The sequence below is a fragment of the Lagopus leucura genome, unplaced genomic scaffold (genome assembly GCF_019238085.1).
Source record: "Lagopus leucura isolate 7727_CA_CO unplaced genomic scaffold, USGS_WTPT01 Super-Scaffold_100008, whole genome shotgun sequence".
Lineage (NCBI taxonomy): Eukaryota > Metazoa > Chordata > Aves > Galliformes > Phasianidae > Lagopus > Lagopus leucura.
In genome coordinates, this window is record NW_024962265.1 from 9,902,812 (window position 1) to 9,917,129 (window position 14,318).

The window sequence follows — 14,318 nt, forward strand, 5'->3', positions numbered from 1 at the left end:
TTTTTTTTTTTTTTAATAGAAAATGTATGTGAGCTACATGACATGTAATAGAAATCATTAAAAAGTTTAGTTACTTTCACTTGGTACCCAGCTGAACATGTTTAAACTCTAAAAATGAAGCTGCTTGAAGGTCGACCAAGATAGCATCACAATTCTTGGAGAGATGCAGTGTATGAGCATCATAGATACGTAGTTTTCAGTTACTAATATTTGGGTTTTATGGGTTTAGTCCAAAGTCAACTGGAATTGGTAGGAAAGTGACAGTCTTTGACAACACAGAGATTTTTGTGCACTTGATAAAATACGTTGGATGTACTTAGATTTCAAATCATGGAATTCTGCATTCTGTACACAAGTAATTGGAATAATTGAGAAATGTGTATTTACTTCTGAAGTGATGAGCAGCACATTATTAATCTGATTACTTTAATAATACTTTAATAGCAAGGTAGCTTATTCTTCTAGCGTTAAGCCCACCCTTAAATGCTGATTTTAGCCATGGTGTGGTACTTAGCCACCACTCAAGAATGTGTGTGTCCTTTGGGCTTCTGTTAAATTTGAGCAGAATTTTGCTTTCTTCAACCCTTTCCGTGTTCTGGGATTGTCTCTGAGGCATGATGGCTCAATGCTCCCTGCACTGATAGGTTCTACTAGGATGATCTGTATGGTTTGTGAGCATGAGGCTGTCCTGCAGCTGCCATGCCTTGCCATGGGTATAGTCTGCATGCTCTGATCAATCTTTGAAGTACCATTTTGACAATTGCTGTAGTTAGGAAGTAGTTCAAATTGCTATTCACAGCAGTGGTTATAACTATGTACTCTTGGGTCAGAGAGGTATTGGAATGAGGCCTGCCAAGTTGGACCTTTTGCAAACTAGAATGCCTTACGGTTGTTCAGTCTATGTAAGTGTAGGGCTCTACGTGTTTGAGCTCAGTAGGTGCTTATAGGCACGGTTCCAGTAAAAACAGTGGTAAAACTGATGTTCCAAGAGGGTGCTGCCAAATGAAGAAGCAGGTGGGAATTTCCTTTCCTTGTGAAAGTAATGGTGATTAAATGTAAATGATACTGATTCTACACAAATCAATCCAGAAGCAAATTTGGACACAATTATGTGCTGCACTTGTAGGCCTGTCACAGTTATATGAAGTAGGCTGGTTCAGAGGTGCATATTCTGTCCACAGTAGCCTTGACAATAATCCAGGTTTCTCCTGATCTCCTGTTGGAGGTAGGAAGCACTCAGGTTTTTCCCATTTAGTCCTGTAAAAGAATTGTAATGAGGGGAAAGTAGGTTTAGCCTGGACTTAGAGAGATTGGTGTTTGATCCTGAAACACAGTGCTACCTGTAGCAGAGGGGAGGAAGAAAAGTTTAGGGATTCAAGAAAAAAAATAATGACCAGGTAAATTGAAACCTGAGTTTGAAAGGAGGTTGTTTGTTCTTCCTCTGAAAGGAGCTGTGTGAGTTCTGTGTCACAGAGAGGTGCATTGATTACAGACTAATCCTACAGTATCTCATACAGGAGTTGCATGGTTTGTTCCATGGCCTTATTTTTTAAAGCAGTGCTTTGCATGAGTAGAACTGAGAATCTTTTTCAGTGAAAGTAGAAAGTATTAACTAAACATAGTGATACTTTCTGATTTTCTTTAAATGGACATTTAAATTTCCCTAATACTTATATCAGAATTCAGACTTTTTCCTAAAGTGTGTGTGTGTGTGTGTGTGTGTGTTTGTGTGTGTGTATGTATATAGTGTGTGTATATGTGTGTATGTATATATATATTCTATTTTTCTTCTATTTTTTAAAATGGGTCTGTTAAAGACATAGAAGTAATTACACAGGCATTTTATAATATGTCAAGTAATGTCTGAAATATAAGACTGATCTTTTAATACAGGATGAAAACAGTGAGTTTATTTTTAAGCCTGATTTCCAGATAGTAAAGAAGAAATTTTTTTATGTGAAATGAGAGTTTGCAGGTTCTTGTGTAGATAATGGTCCTACCAGTAGTACTAGCTGCTGTTCTATAAATCTTTATTTACAGAGATAGTAAAATAAGAGGAAAAAAGTAAAATATATTGTTTCTCTAAATGTGATAACATAATTTTTCTGTATAAGCTGTTTCCTAGTTTATTTTTTTCTAAATCACATAGAAATATCAAGTTATTGGCTGTCTCCATGTCCTGAGAAGTTGTCAGGTTTTTATGGAGAATTGTCACTCTTGTAAAGTGCATCATTTGGAAATAGAACTATAATTAGGGCTCCTTATGTTTTAAATGACATTAGACAATAAAGACAAGTCATTCAAGCTTAAGATACTTACATGATATTTTTCAAGTTCTGAATTGGATTTGGCTTGGTGTCAGTAATTACAATGCTTATGTTTTGGAGATAGAATGTGTACAGGAGGAGAAAATGAGTGACGCTTTTCAAAGCTAACCTGCTCCTTCAGGATCAAGTCAATTGAGCTTATTCACATCATGGCATTTCTCATGGGAAAATCCAGCAAGCATCTTGACCTATTCTGTTGTTCATCAAGAAAGATAAAAATGTGAATCGTTTGAATCATGGACTGTTTTTCTCTTTACCATCTACTTCGTTAAGAATCAACTGTAATTAAAAAGTAAGCCTGGGTAATACCTCAAGAGCCTGATAATAGGGATTTTGCAATTAACTTCAATGGGTGAAGGACTGCAACCCTAATTTCTATTTTTGAAATCAAAAGCATGGCCTCTTGTCTAATTAAAATGTAGTTCATGACTTAGCTGAGGTCGTTAAATGTGAGTCTGACATGAGTGTGTTACTTATTGCTGTCTGCACTCTGAGTGTCTTGAAAATTCCTGTGTCATGCAGAGCTCCCAGGCCTGATTTCTGTTTGCACTGTGCATAGCCATTCACTCACATAAAAGAAAACGTCATCTTGGAGCTGAGCTGCATGCTTACCACAGGTATATGCAGTTACATCCAGCACCAGACCTATAGAGAATCAGGTGACGGGGTTCTCAATTTGCTTGGAGTGATTTATCATAACTTAATTGGCCTGTTTAACAGTAATGGCTCAGGTCATCAATTTTGTGCTACATCTGAAGAGCTCCTTCAGCTGAAGAAAGGTGGCTCCAGCTTTTTCTGGTTCTTAAATTGCAAAGATGTGAAGTCTGTGGTGCAGCAGTTGCGATAATGTTGGAATTGTTTGCTGTGTTACGTTGAGCATGTGGGAGCTGGGGAACCTGGGATAGGGAGGGACTCAACAAATGTCCCTACAACATTCCTCCTCCTCCTACTTCTTCTAGCTTCTTGCCCCATAATAGATCTTCCCAATCTGGTTAAATAACCCATCATAATTTTAAAAAACATAGTCTTTCTCCTTATAGCAAATGACTTATCTCTTTATGAACTATCAAGTAACATACCTCTATTTCTCCAATTACGTACATTTCTCCTTGTTACTACATGTTTCTGAACAGATAACAGGGAGCTGTATCTCTTAGTCTCTATAGTGGCAAGCCTTTCTCAAGGCTAATGGGAGCATTATCATAATAACAGCAGAGTTATGAGATGCCAGGGTAGTTTCAAACTTTTTTGTTTCATCTCACATTTACATTTTCAAACTTACTAAAAGCCCAGTGTGAGCTGGGTTGTGCTGCTTTAACATCAGGTTCTGAATCTGTCGAAGTATTTCCACTACTTATTTTTGAAAATATATTCAAGCCCATATTTGAACTTTGAATTTATACAGACACAAAATCAAGTGATAATTTCACAGTTTACTGGGAACATTTCATGCATTCCTACCTAAAATGTCTGGCCAAGCTGATATTTCCCATGCAGATTCTCCCATTGTTTGCCGTGAAAATTCCATAAGAGAAGTGGATCAAGGCTAATTTGCAGACTGTTTTGTTTCTCTTTTTGTCTTAAAATTACTAGAACACGTATAGCACTTTTAAGAAAGTATCAGTCAGCTTCATTAATGACAATTAAAAAGCATAAAATGTCACCAGAGCAACAGCAGCACACATTCAACTGTCAACATATTTAAAAAGATTTAATGCAACCCCTGTGGTTACCCTCAAGGAGAAATAAAGGAACTGAGAACCGTTTTCTTTGAGCTCTTGAGCAACAGCAGTACAACTTGTTTCTAAACAATCCCTCATTGTAATGTTAATGTTACCACAGTTAATAAAAAGTTCATTTATTATTTGGTGGACTTTGTGCTGATGACATTCTAGCAGGCAATGGGTTTTTGCTTAAACAGTTGATTGAATATTTGATGGTGTCTGTGGAATAAAAGCTACTTGCAAAATGAAGTAAAGGAGTTGTTTGTTTCTCTTTCTAAAGAGAGGAGAAAAAAAAAAAAAAAACATTGTTTTATTTCTTGATTATTTTTTTTTTCCAGAACTTATGTAGAAATATCTTGACTGTATTTTTAGTGGCTAATATTTAGCAAATTCTGGGTGATATTTTCTCAGAAATTGTGGCTTTCACAGCTTAATAGATCTCAAATAATGCTGATTTACAAAGAGCTGAGCACCAAACATGTGAAAATTCAATTCACTTGTTTCACACTGGAGATCTAGAAATTTAACTTATTGTTGAATATTGTCAACTAAAAATCTTCTCTTTAGCAGTGAGTATTGTTACACTGGGTATAACTGACAACTAAATCTTTGAGTTATGAAAGACAAGTAATTTACAAATTACAGTCTGAAGATAGCTTTTAGGTCTTTTTTCTGTATATAGATTCTTTTACTGTTACAAATCAACAAGAAAGAGTGTGGGAAGAAAATGTATTCTATTGGTACTGTATCCTGTGTTAGATTGTATATGCTGGACTTCAGCTGTGAAAACTCATGTAATAAAGGTGAAATTATAGGCAACATTTGTTTTGTTGATTATAGTCTCTAAAAGTACCCTCATAGGACAACGTAAATAAGAACATAGTCTTCTAGTAGTTAATAATCAGGCCCCAGGTTTAAGGGAAAAGTTTATTAATGTAATCTATTCTTGGATGAACTAGTCATCTAAACTTTGTGAAGTCTGAAAAGACATGACTGTTCCTTGCATGCTAAGTCTAAGAACTTATTTACTCCCTTTAATCTCTTTCTTTTTCCCAGCTCATTCAGTTTGACCTGCATCTGATCCATCACTATTTGACTTCTTAGTGTAGAAAAATCATAATTTTCTTAGCGCATTTTTACAGATTCAGTGCCTTATTAGCTGTCTCTACTTTTTGCAGAAGAAATAGCTACCCTGGACAATTCCACTGTCCTCTTGTTACATTTCTTCCTCGTGTTTTGTGTCTCAAGCAAATGCTTAAGTCTCTACATAGACTTATTGCCATTATTATACAACGCATCTTTTATGTTTTAAAAAAATGCAATGAGGGGAAAATGTCATAGACATTTCTAATAGCCTATCTTTTTTCAGAATTATTATCAGTTATAAGAGCTTCTCTGTGAGCTGTTTCTGCACTGGATGAGTTCACAGTGCTCTTTGATATGTGTTGTTGCATAAGCCTTTTTGTGTATCAGATATAATTAGTGATGTGACTCACAACAATTACTCACTTTATTGAAGTGCATTGACTGAGATGCTGACATGAATAAATACATAAACCAAGACTTTATCCTGACACTTGAACTGGCTGTTCCCTCAACATGTGTATTTTGTTCCTTTTGGTACCGCCTTTTCCGTTACACTCCTCAATAAGAAGACTAGGCACTCTTTCTTGGGGGAAAGGCCTTTGATAATGACAATTTTCCACTTCAGTGTGCAATCTTATCTTACATTCAGATGGTTGTGGCTGCAGCAAGCACTAGGTTAAAGGAAGGTTCTGTGTTTCCCCCTCTTCATCTAATTACAGAGTAGGGGCCTCAGGGATGCACCTGAGGTGTGAAAAATACTTCATTACCTGCAGGAGTCAGAAGTTCTGACACCTCACTGTGTGCAAATAAAGATGTGTCTTTCCTGTAATGAAATGGAAGATAGTGATTAATGAAGGGCTTGCGCTGTTAATTCTCCCTCCCTTCCCTTTGTACATCCATCCTTGTTCTTTTCAGAATTGGTACAGTTAGAGTATGAGAAAATGCTTTGCATTTCCATCATGATTTCATTCATCACTGACATGAATTCTTCGGAAATCAGAAATCCTGCTTGTTAATATGCTGAAGATAAGACTGGAGATAAGGAGTGATAGCTCTGCCTCTGCCATGAAACCACCCTTTTTCTGGTGATAGGACCATCATGCCCTTCCAATAAATCTATTTTTCTCCTTATTCTTGTGAACATATGAGTAACTTTTCCTCCTTTATAAAATAATCTTTTTTTCCTTTTGTGGGTAAGATTGGTGGAGGTCACGTTTCCTTGCCATTTGAGAAATAGCTAATATATGGGATATTCCCAACTGCTTCTCTTATACAACAAATTATATATGCAAAAGTGTATTTTATGAATGTTCCTCCACACTTAATACCCCAGATTACACTGGATTATTTTCAGAAATACAGTATAAATATTTTAAGACCTTAAAATAATTATCTGTTCCAAGACAGCAATAAATACCAAAAAACAACATTTTGAAAAGCTGTCCAGCTACCATTATGTTTCAACTACAAGAAATTGCAATCCAGAGTATGTCATCATTATTTGAAATAAGTATTCTTCTAACCTCCACCCCTTCTCCATCCAACCAGCTTGACAGAAAAAATCTCTGAAATAGCATTTCAGCACTGCACAGCTCTTGTATACCATCAAATCACCATGAGATGAGAGGTAGCTCTATGAGAATCCTTTGGGGCTAAGGTCTTAATCCTCTCAAAAATAAAATTTGGCCACTTCCTAGAATTTGTAATACTTCCTTGCTCTTCTGAAGTGTGATATAGCGTTTTTAATGATCTCAGTTAGCTTGAGGAAGGAAGAAGGTTTTATTGTTATTATCATCACTTGGGGGCTGTAAGTAGATACTTCATAAAACATACCGTTTTTATGAGAAGATTTTACTTTTAGTTCAAATCTCAAGTGCAAATACATTTTTTGGAAATTCAGCATGTAGAAACAGTTTGAAGTGAATACTCAAACTTTTGAACTGTCTGCTTAATCTTGTTTACTACTCTGGGATAAATGATTGCTTCACCTAAATTATCTTTTAGATTATGAATGAGGAAACATCACAGTCACCCTGGGTTGCCAAGTTGCTTAATGGAAAAACAAAACATCTCTTGGCAATTACTTAAAGAAAAAAGAAAAAATGTCGAAAGGAATCTGAAGCCAAATTCTTTAATTAAAGGCATCATTTTCAGCCATTAAAAGGGTCAGATTGGCATAGTGAGATGAAGAAAAAGGAATTATCTTCAGTCACACAGTAAATGTGTGACATATTAAAACTTTCAGCTACCTTCCATATAATGTGAAAAAAATTACTGATCAGCTGTGCTTGTTTCTTAGTTGTTTTTTTTTTCTTTTGTTTCATAATATCATTTCCCTTTACCTTCTAAATAATATCATCAATATATCTAATATCGTTTACCTTTACCTTACCTACCTACTAAAAAAAATTGTTTGCTTTTAAAAAACTTCAAGTTATGCAGAATAAATCAATTTATGTCAGCAGAGAATCAATTCATTTGGGCACATATTTTTCCTCTTTCAACATCTGGGTAAATCAGGTTATACATCTCAGCCACCTAGCTTAAAGGTGCTGCAGTGTTAGATTTACAGGGACAAAGGAAATCAGTGGGGCAAGTGTATGACTGCAGTTCATTTTCTTTCCTTCTCACATAACAGACCAAGAAGGCAAAGTTTTGAATGACAGTAGATTTCATGGTCTATATGTGCATGATGATTAATAGCACAACAGAAAATAGAGGGAAAAGCAGTGGGATAGATGTATTCATAATCCTGAAGTAGTTTGTCTTTAATTCAAAAAAAGGTACGTGTATTCAAAGCACCACACATGCACATCTCAGTGCATATGATGTTTTCTGGTTTTTATCCCAAACATTTGTGTGAACCTAAAAGTGACAGAAATTCCTTGAAAACAACTATTGATCTCAGAAGAGTACAAGATTGTAATTTCCTTGTCCTCTACTGAGCCCCAGCTATTCAGGAATGAAACATGTTTTCTTTGGAATCACTGGTCACATTTTGACTTTTCTGGTGCATTTCAGAGGCACAGGATAGTTCATAACACATTCAGTTTCCTACTGTTTAGAATTTCCACTTCTAAAATAACCAGCCTGCATACTTGCCATTGCAGTTCGGTGAGACAGTCTCTGTGTTAAAATGTTGAGTGTTCTTACAAGCCACAAGATCACATTAGTACACAAAAACGTAAACACTTAGATCTTCAGAATAACACTTTCCATTTTTTTAATATCAACCAATTAAGATTTTCAAGGAGAGGCCTGGCATTTTTTCAAAAATTTACTTTTTGATGCCTGAAAAGGATTTAGTTGGCATGGAGAACTGATCCTGGGCTCAAACTTTTTGATGGCTTCACTGTGAACACAGCTGGAATTTTTTAAGCTGATTCTGTTAAAAACCCACTTCCTGCCACTGTTGAAAATAATGCACCACCTATTTTTTTCTTCCCTAAAGCAGATAAACCTGCAGCAAAGACAAAAGAGTTTAAAGGCCTTGTGAGGTATTTTGTTGCATTTTGTGTTAAAGAAAGAAAGGTATGCATGCTTGACAATGAAGTATGAAAAAGACTACATTTGTAAAGTCATTACTTCAGATTTAACATCATCTTTATAGTTTTAGTAAGTCCCTTTTCAATGGGAAGGTCGCCAGTCATTCATTTTTCTTGTAGCAATCTCATTTTCTTTATGGATGCTTGTAAGTGGATACTTCAAAAATAATTTATAAAAGTACATTAGAAGAAGAATCGAATGTCAGTGATCTTTATTTCACTGGATGTTTTTCAAACTCTATCCTGAACTTAGGTCCCTAAATGTGTTCTTAAGCTCACACAGGCAGCTGAAAGTCTATTCCTGAAGTAGTAAAACTGCATGAAAATGCAAAAATAATTTGAAACTTTCAGATGTGGTCAAGTACATCACTGTCTGCACTGGCGCTGTTTAGAAAATGAAAGTGGAAAGTTACAAATCTGGCCGCCATGATTCGGCCCACCAGCCACGGCCAGGAAACAATGGGCTTTTATCTGGTCCCATCTTTTTCTTTGAGAGAGGGGAGCATCTCGCTTGGCACTGTATATTTCTTCAGTAGATGAATTCTTCCTCCTGCTGCAACTACATCACAATGGGCAGTGACTGCATGAAACAACAGCATGGTGCTATGGAAGGGAAAAGTTGTAAGTCTAGCTGCACTTGTATGTATGTATGTACTCAGCTGGACCAGTTAAAGCTTCTTCTATGTCCACTTCAGTAAAAGCAAGCTCTGGGGGAGAGAGGTAAGGACAGGAATTTGGCATCTCCCACAGCAGCTGGGGAGAGCAGACCACCCTGATGCTGGGACTCTGAAAAGAGTTTTATGGAGGAAGGTTGTGCCAGCTGAATCAATACTGGAACAGGTTTCATAGTTGCAGTGGCAGTTTACTTAGTTGTGTTTGTGGGTCTTCTAATTAAATTAAACAATTAATTAAAAAAAAATACTTGAGTTGGTTTTGTTTGTAGGTGGAGAAATCTGCCACAGATGATAACTTAAGTGCCATTTACTTCTTCAAAAAATACCAACAAAAAGGTACAGTTCATTCTAGATTCTCAGGATGTCATTACCAAAGCACTCTCCCTTGTAAGAGCACTCCAGATAAATTCAGCAGTGCTGTTTAGTGATGAGATTGCTCTCCATTATAAATTGTTATAGTCATGCTTCTATTGAGTGGTTTTTAATTGGTGTTAGTGTTGGGGCTAGACAATGAATGCTGATTATGAGGGAGCCTGACCTTCTCACAATGTAGATTTCTTCCAGGCCACCAAAGCAAGGAGATGTTCACCTGATATTTCTCAAAGGCTGGCAGTTACAGAAAAGAAAATATTGAACTCTGGTGTGTTTAAAATGAGTTGCCAGCAAATATTTTTCTCTATTAACAGATGCACTTGCATACTTGGTTCCTCAATTACCTTGTCCCTATAGAGGTGAACAAATTCTACCTAGTCTTGTCCAAAAGGCAAGAACAGTTTTCACTCAGACTCTGATTGCTTTAAGGTTATTATCTTTCTTCGTGGCGTTCTTGTGGCTGTTGAAAGCTTCCCTGGGCAGTAAGAGAAAGCTCCCTTTCAAATAAGCCTGGATGTGAGAGAAAGCATCTAACATCTAAGATCAGCAAAACTTGAGATGGCATGTAACATCAATAAACTGCAGCACCCTGAATAAACAAGGTGGCCACTCACTGTTTACTGTTCCCTTTGATTATTTTTCCCGCTTTGTGCCTGTGATAGCCCCAACCTGTTTGCTGAGCAGCTGAAAATGAGCTTTGTCCGAAGTGGATCTGATTCTTGACTGATAGAGATAGTTCCTATGTGGAAATGTGTGAGAGAGGAATTGCAGGTGTGGGACACTTTTGCTTGCAAGGGTCCTTTTGAGGAAAATTATCTCTCTAGAGACCAAGAGGTTGATGTAGCAGTCACCTAGAGCATAGTGGCCTTAGGGAGAATACTCACAGGCACAAGAAGCTGGGATTAATTTACTCTGCTCAAGCTCACATTGTACAAGATGTATTCAGTCATAACAGCTGCTGCAGAGGTAATCTCCAGCTTCTTTGAAGCTAACTTCAACTATCTAAAGATACTAGCTCTCTCATTTTTGTGTTGGAGAAAATATAAGTATTTATATCTTTAGGCTCAACTAGAAAGCAAAATATTCATTTTCTGTACAGAAGTTGAATATCGTTCTGACCTATTATGTGATTTATGTATTAAATTTTTTATGTAGTCATTTTAATTTGATATGATTTGTGGAGAGATCAGGGACAGACAATTGTTGTCTTTGCAAGCCCCCCTCATAAGAGACAAAAAAAATGGAAAAAACCCAGTGAGAGGCCATAGATATGTTACAAGGCTGCAACATGTGGTGTGTAGGGAGAGGCTGAGGCAGCTGTGTTAATTGAACCTGGTGAAGAGAAAGCTGAGGGGCATTTTCACTGCTGCCTCCAACTCTCTAATGGGAGACTATGAAGAGGGCAAATACAGGCACTTCTCAGAGATGCACAGTAGCAAGACACAAAGGTCACAAGTTTTAGCAAGCTATTTAGAAATAGTAACACTTTTTCATTTTTTAATTGTTATTGTTTTTTTGTGGGTTTTTTTTCACTCTTGAAAGAGGATGGGCAGGCAAGCTATGAACTCTCCAGATATTCCAAATTTAGCTGGATGAGGTTCTGCGTAACCCCATCTCACCTTGGTAGTGAGTCCTGTTTTGAGTGGAGCAGCATAACCTTCATATGTCCGTTCCAACCTGTGGGCTTTGCACTTCTGGGATTTTATCAGTGTTCAGCAGGAGTGAGCATTAAGGTGTTGGTATCAAGTTTGGCAGTGTGTCTGGGAGACTTAGCTTGTCTGGCAGTTCAGAAGAAGAAAAGTAACTTTCCTCAGAAAGGTCAGAAGTGTGACCCAAATGACCTGGCAGCCTGGGTGTCCACAGTGAAAGCTATAAACACTCTACATCAGGAATTCAGTTTTCTTTAGGAGACCTACTGCAAATTACTGCAGTAAAATGCCTGTTTGGAATCTTGTATGCTGTGTGATTTCATTTCTTACAGATAAATGCATTACAGCTCCCTGGCCTAGAAGGGAAGAACATGTACCTGTCTCTGGCTGAACAGCAAAATATACAAATACCTCTTCTAATGAACGTTAATGAAGTCACAGATATGCTGCATTACATGAAATAATACAAAAGCAGTCTGTCAGATGATTCTGGCTGCATTTTCTTCATGTAGTCTCTTACCTGTCTTGTTTAAACAAGCAAAAAAAAAAAAAAAAAAAAAAAAAAAGATTGTCTTGTTACTTGTAGCACAATGAATTACTACATGTACTGATGTAGTACATAGAATGTAAATAAATGTGTAGGTGCAGGATTTTTTTTTATTATTTTTCAAAATTCTACCAAAATCCTTGTAAAATTAAAGTTAAATAAGTGACATTTCAAATTTGACAGTGTACCTTTGGTCTCAGAACAGATACTAGACCTTTTCTTACTTTGACATCTGGTTCCTGTTTATTTTCAACGTTTGTATCTGTACACATATATAACGTTACATATAGAAGATAAATCAACTTTATATAGTACATACTGTGGTTGTGGAGGTATATGTGTCTACTTCAGGGAGATTTCTATACTACCTGATGTATTACATAGGTATGTAGGGAAAAGTATGGAAAAATAATAATAAAACTGCAAACAGAGTAACTACCTGGCCACATCCTGTTTCATAGGCATATCATCTTAAATTTTATCAAGCTGTGGTATTTTGTTTTCAGTGGCTGAGCTTGTGAGATTAAGCTCTGTTCTTTAACAATGCAGACACAGTACATGCATACATAAGTCTGGTAATGTAACACGCATTGTTGAGCTTGATCTTTTCAATCATGTGATTGACACTGCATTTTTTTGAATCTTTGAAAGAAAGCATAAAATGTATATTACTTGCTAAGCTGCCCAGACTTCCTCCAGGAAAGTTGCCTTAACATCTCAGAAGAGCAGTAATGGCCTCTGACTAACAGTTATTTAATGAAAATGCTCTATTTTCTCCATCTTTTATGGAGTCACAGAATCATGCAGGTTGGGAGGGTCTTCCAGCCAGCCTCCTTCTCAAAGCAGGTCTGATGAGATCAAGGTGAGATCTCAATGTTCTGGAAAGTGTCCGCTTCATGTTTGAGTAACTCCAAGGATACAGATCCCACAACCTATCTGAGCAGCCAGTAATGGCTTTTTTTTTTCCCCCTTTTAACTGATTGGATTGACCCATCTTCCAGAAGCTTCCCAGGAGGTCATTATGGACAGTTATAAGATTTTCTTTTTTCCTTCACTACTTAAACATGAGCAAACCCACTTCTTTCATCTCTCCTCATATGCAATGTGCTCCAGAAATTTTGTGGGATTTTTTCCACTTAATTTTAGACTTAGAAAGTGATTCTTCCATTCCATTGCCAACCTATTAATTTTGGGAACTGCTCTCTATCTCTTAACCCTTATTCATGTGTATTTCTACATATAATATGAACAGTCTGACTTTGTTCATATTTAAGATTCAATTTCATCACTCATCATTTGAAATTGAGTAGGCTTGGAGTAAGAATCATGTATATGTGCGCGTTTGTAACTCTCATTAAGTTGTTCAGTGTTCAGCTGGGGAAGAAAAAAGGAGTCTTTCATTGTCCCCAGTGGGTTTCATTAAGCTTTTGAGGTGGGTTTTTTGAGACTGTAGATAAATATGAGTGTTGTGCCCTCTAGTAGTTACTGAGTATTTCTTGAGGCCTGAGTATCATGAGGAAATAGCCTGCCAGCCACTTTCACAGAAGTTTTCTTAGAACTTTCTGAGGATACCTTTCAATCTCTGTGCATAAATCGATCTGTATAAGCAGTTAAATATGAAAAGCCTAATTATCCATTACCAGTTCCCTATTAATTTAAAATGTCTAATTCTTGTCATTGAAGGAACCCACAGCATTATGACACGTTGGTAATATCAAAATAGGATCATAAAAGATTTTAAATGAATTATAAACTAGAAAACATACTGATTCATTGGTTTAAACTCCCCTTTGTGAAATAGATTTGTTCCCTGTGTGGTAAAGGACAGGTGGATTTTGTCTGAAAAGAAGTATTCGTTTTCATTTCATCTTTCTTAATCCTGAGGATAGCTGCTCAGATCCCACAGCCTTTTGAAAACATTAGCTTGATGCTTCCGTGAGCCTTCAAAAGCTCTGTGATTGAAAGCTTTCAGCAGCTGTTATCTACTATAATAAATACCAATGATAAGAAAAACCAGAAGATACGTTTTGAAGAACAAATAAAACAATTTTCTTTCAAAATTGTTAGAAGAAAAAAAATCCTTTGATGTTTTCCTCAATGATAGAAAACACCAACAAGATTGTTCCTGGATAAAGCAATGGTTCTTTTCCCTAGATAATGCTTGGGATCTGGGGGTCACAGTTCATAGCAAAATATGCCGCCTCTGTTTGCCCAGCTGCCACACCTTTTCTGCCTTGTCTCCAACACACGAGAAAGGAGACTGAAAGCAAGGTAAAGGGAATAACAGACTTAGTGTTGGTCTGCTTGTAGACCATAATACATGCAAATGGTTTTATAGGATTAAGCCTTTTTGCTTGTGTACATATGCCACCCGGACAGAAATTCTAACCTACT

The 14,318-nt window shown here is 36.7% G+C and overlaps 1 protein-coding gene across 2 annotated transcripts in view; it reads left to right on the forward strand.

Moving 5' to 3' along the window:
• The window catches only part of SEMA3C (semaphorin 3C), a 121,252-nt gene that overhangs the window by 4,342 nt on the left and 102,592 nt on the right, over positions 1 to 14,318 (forward strand). The window lies entirely within an intron of this gene.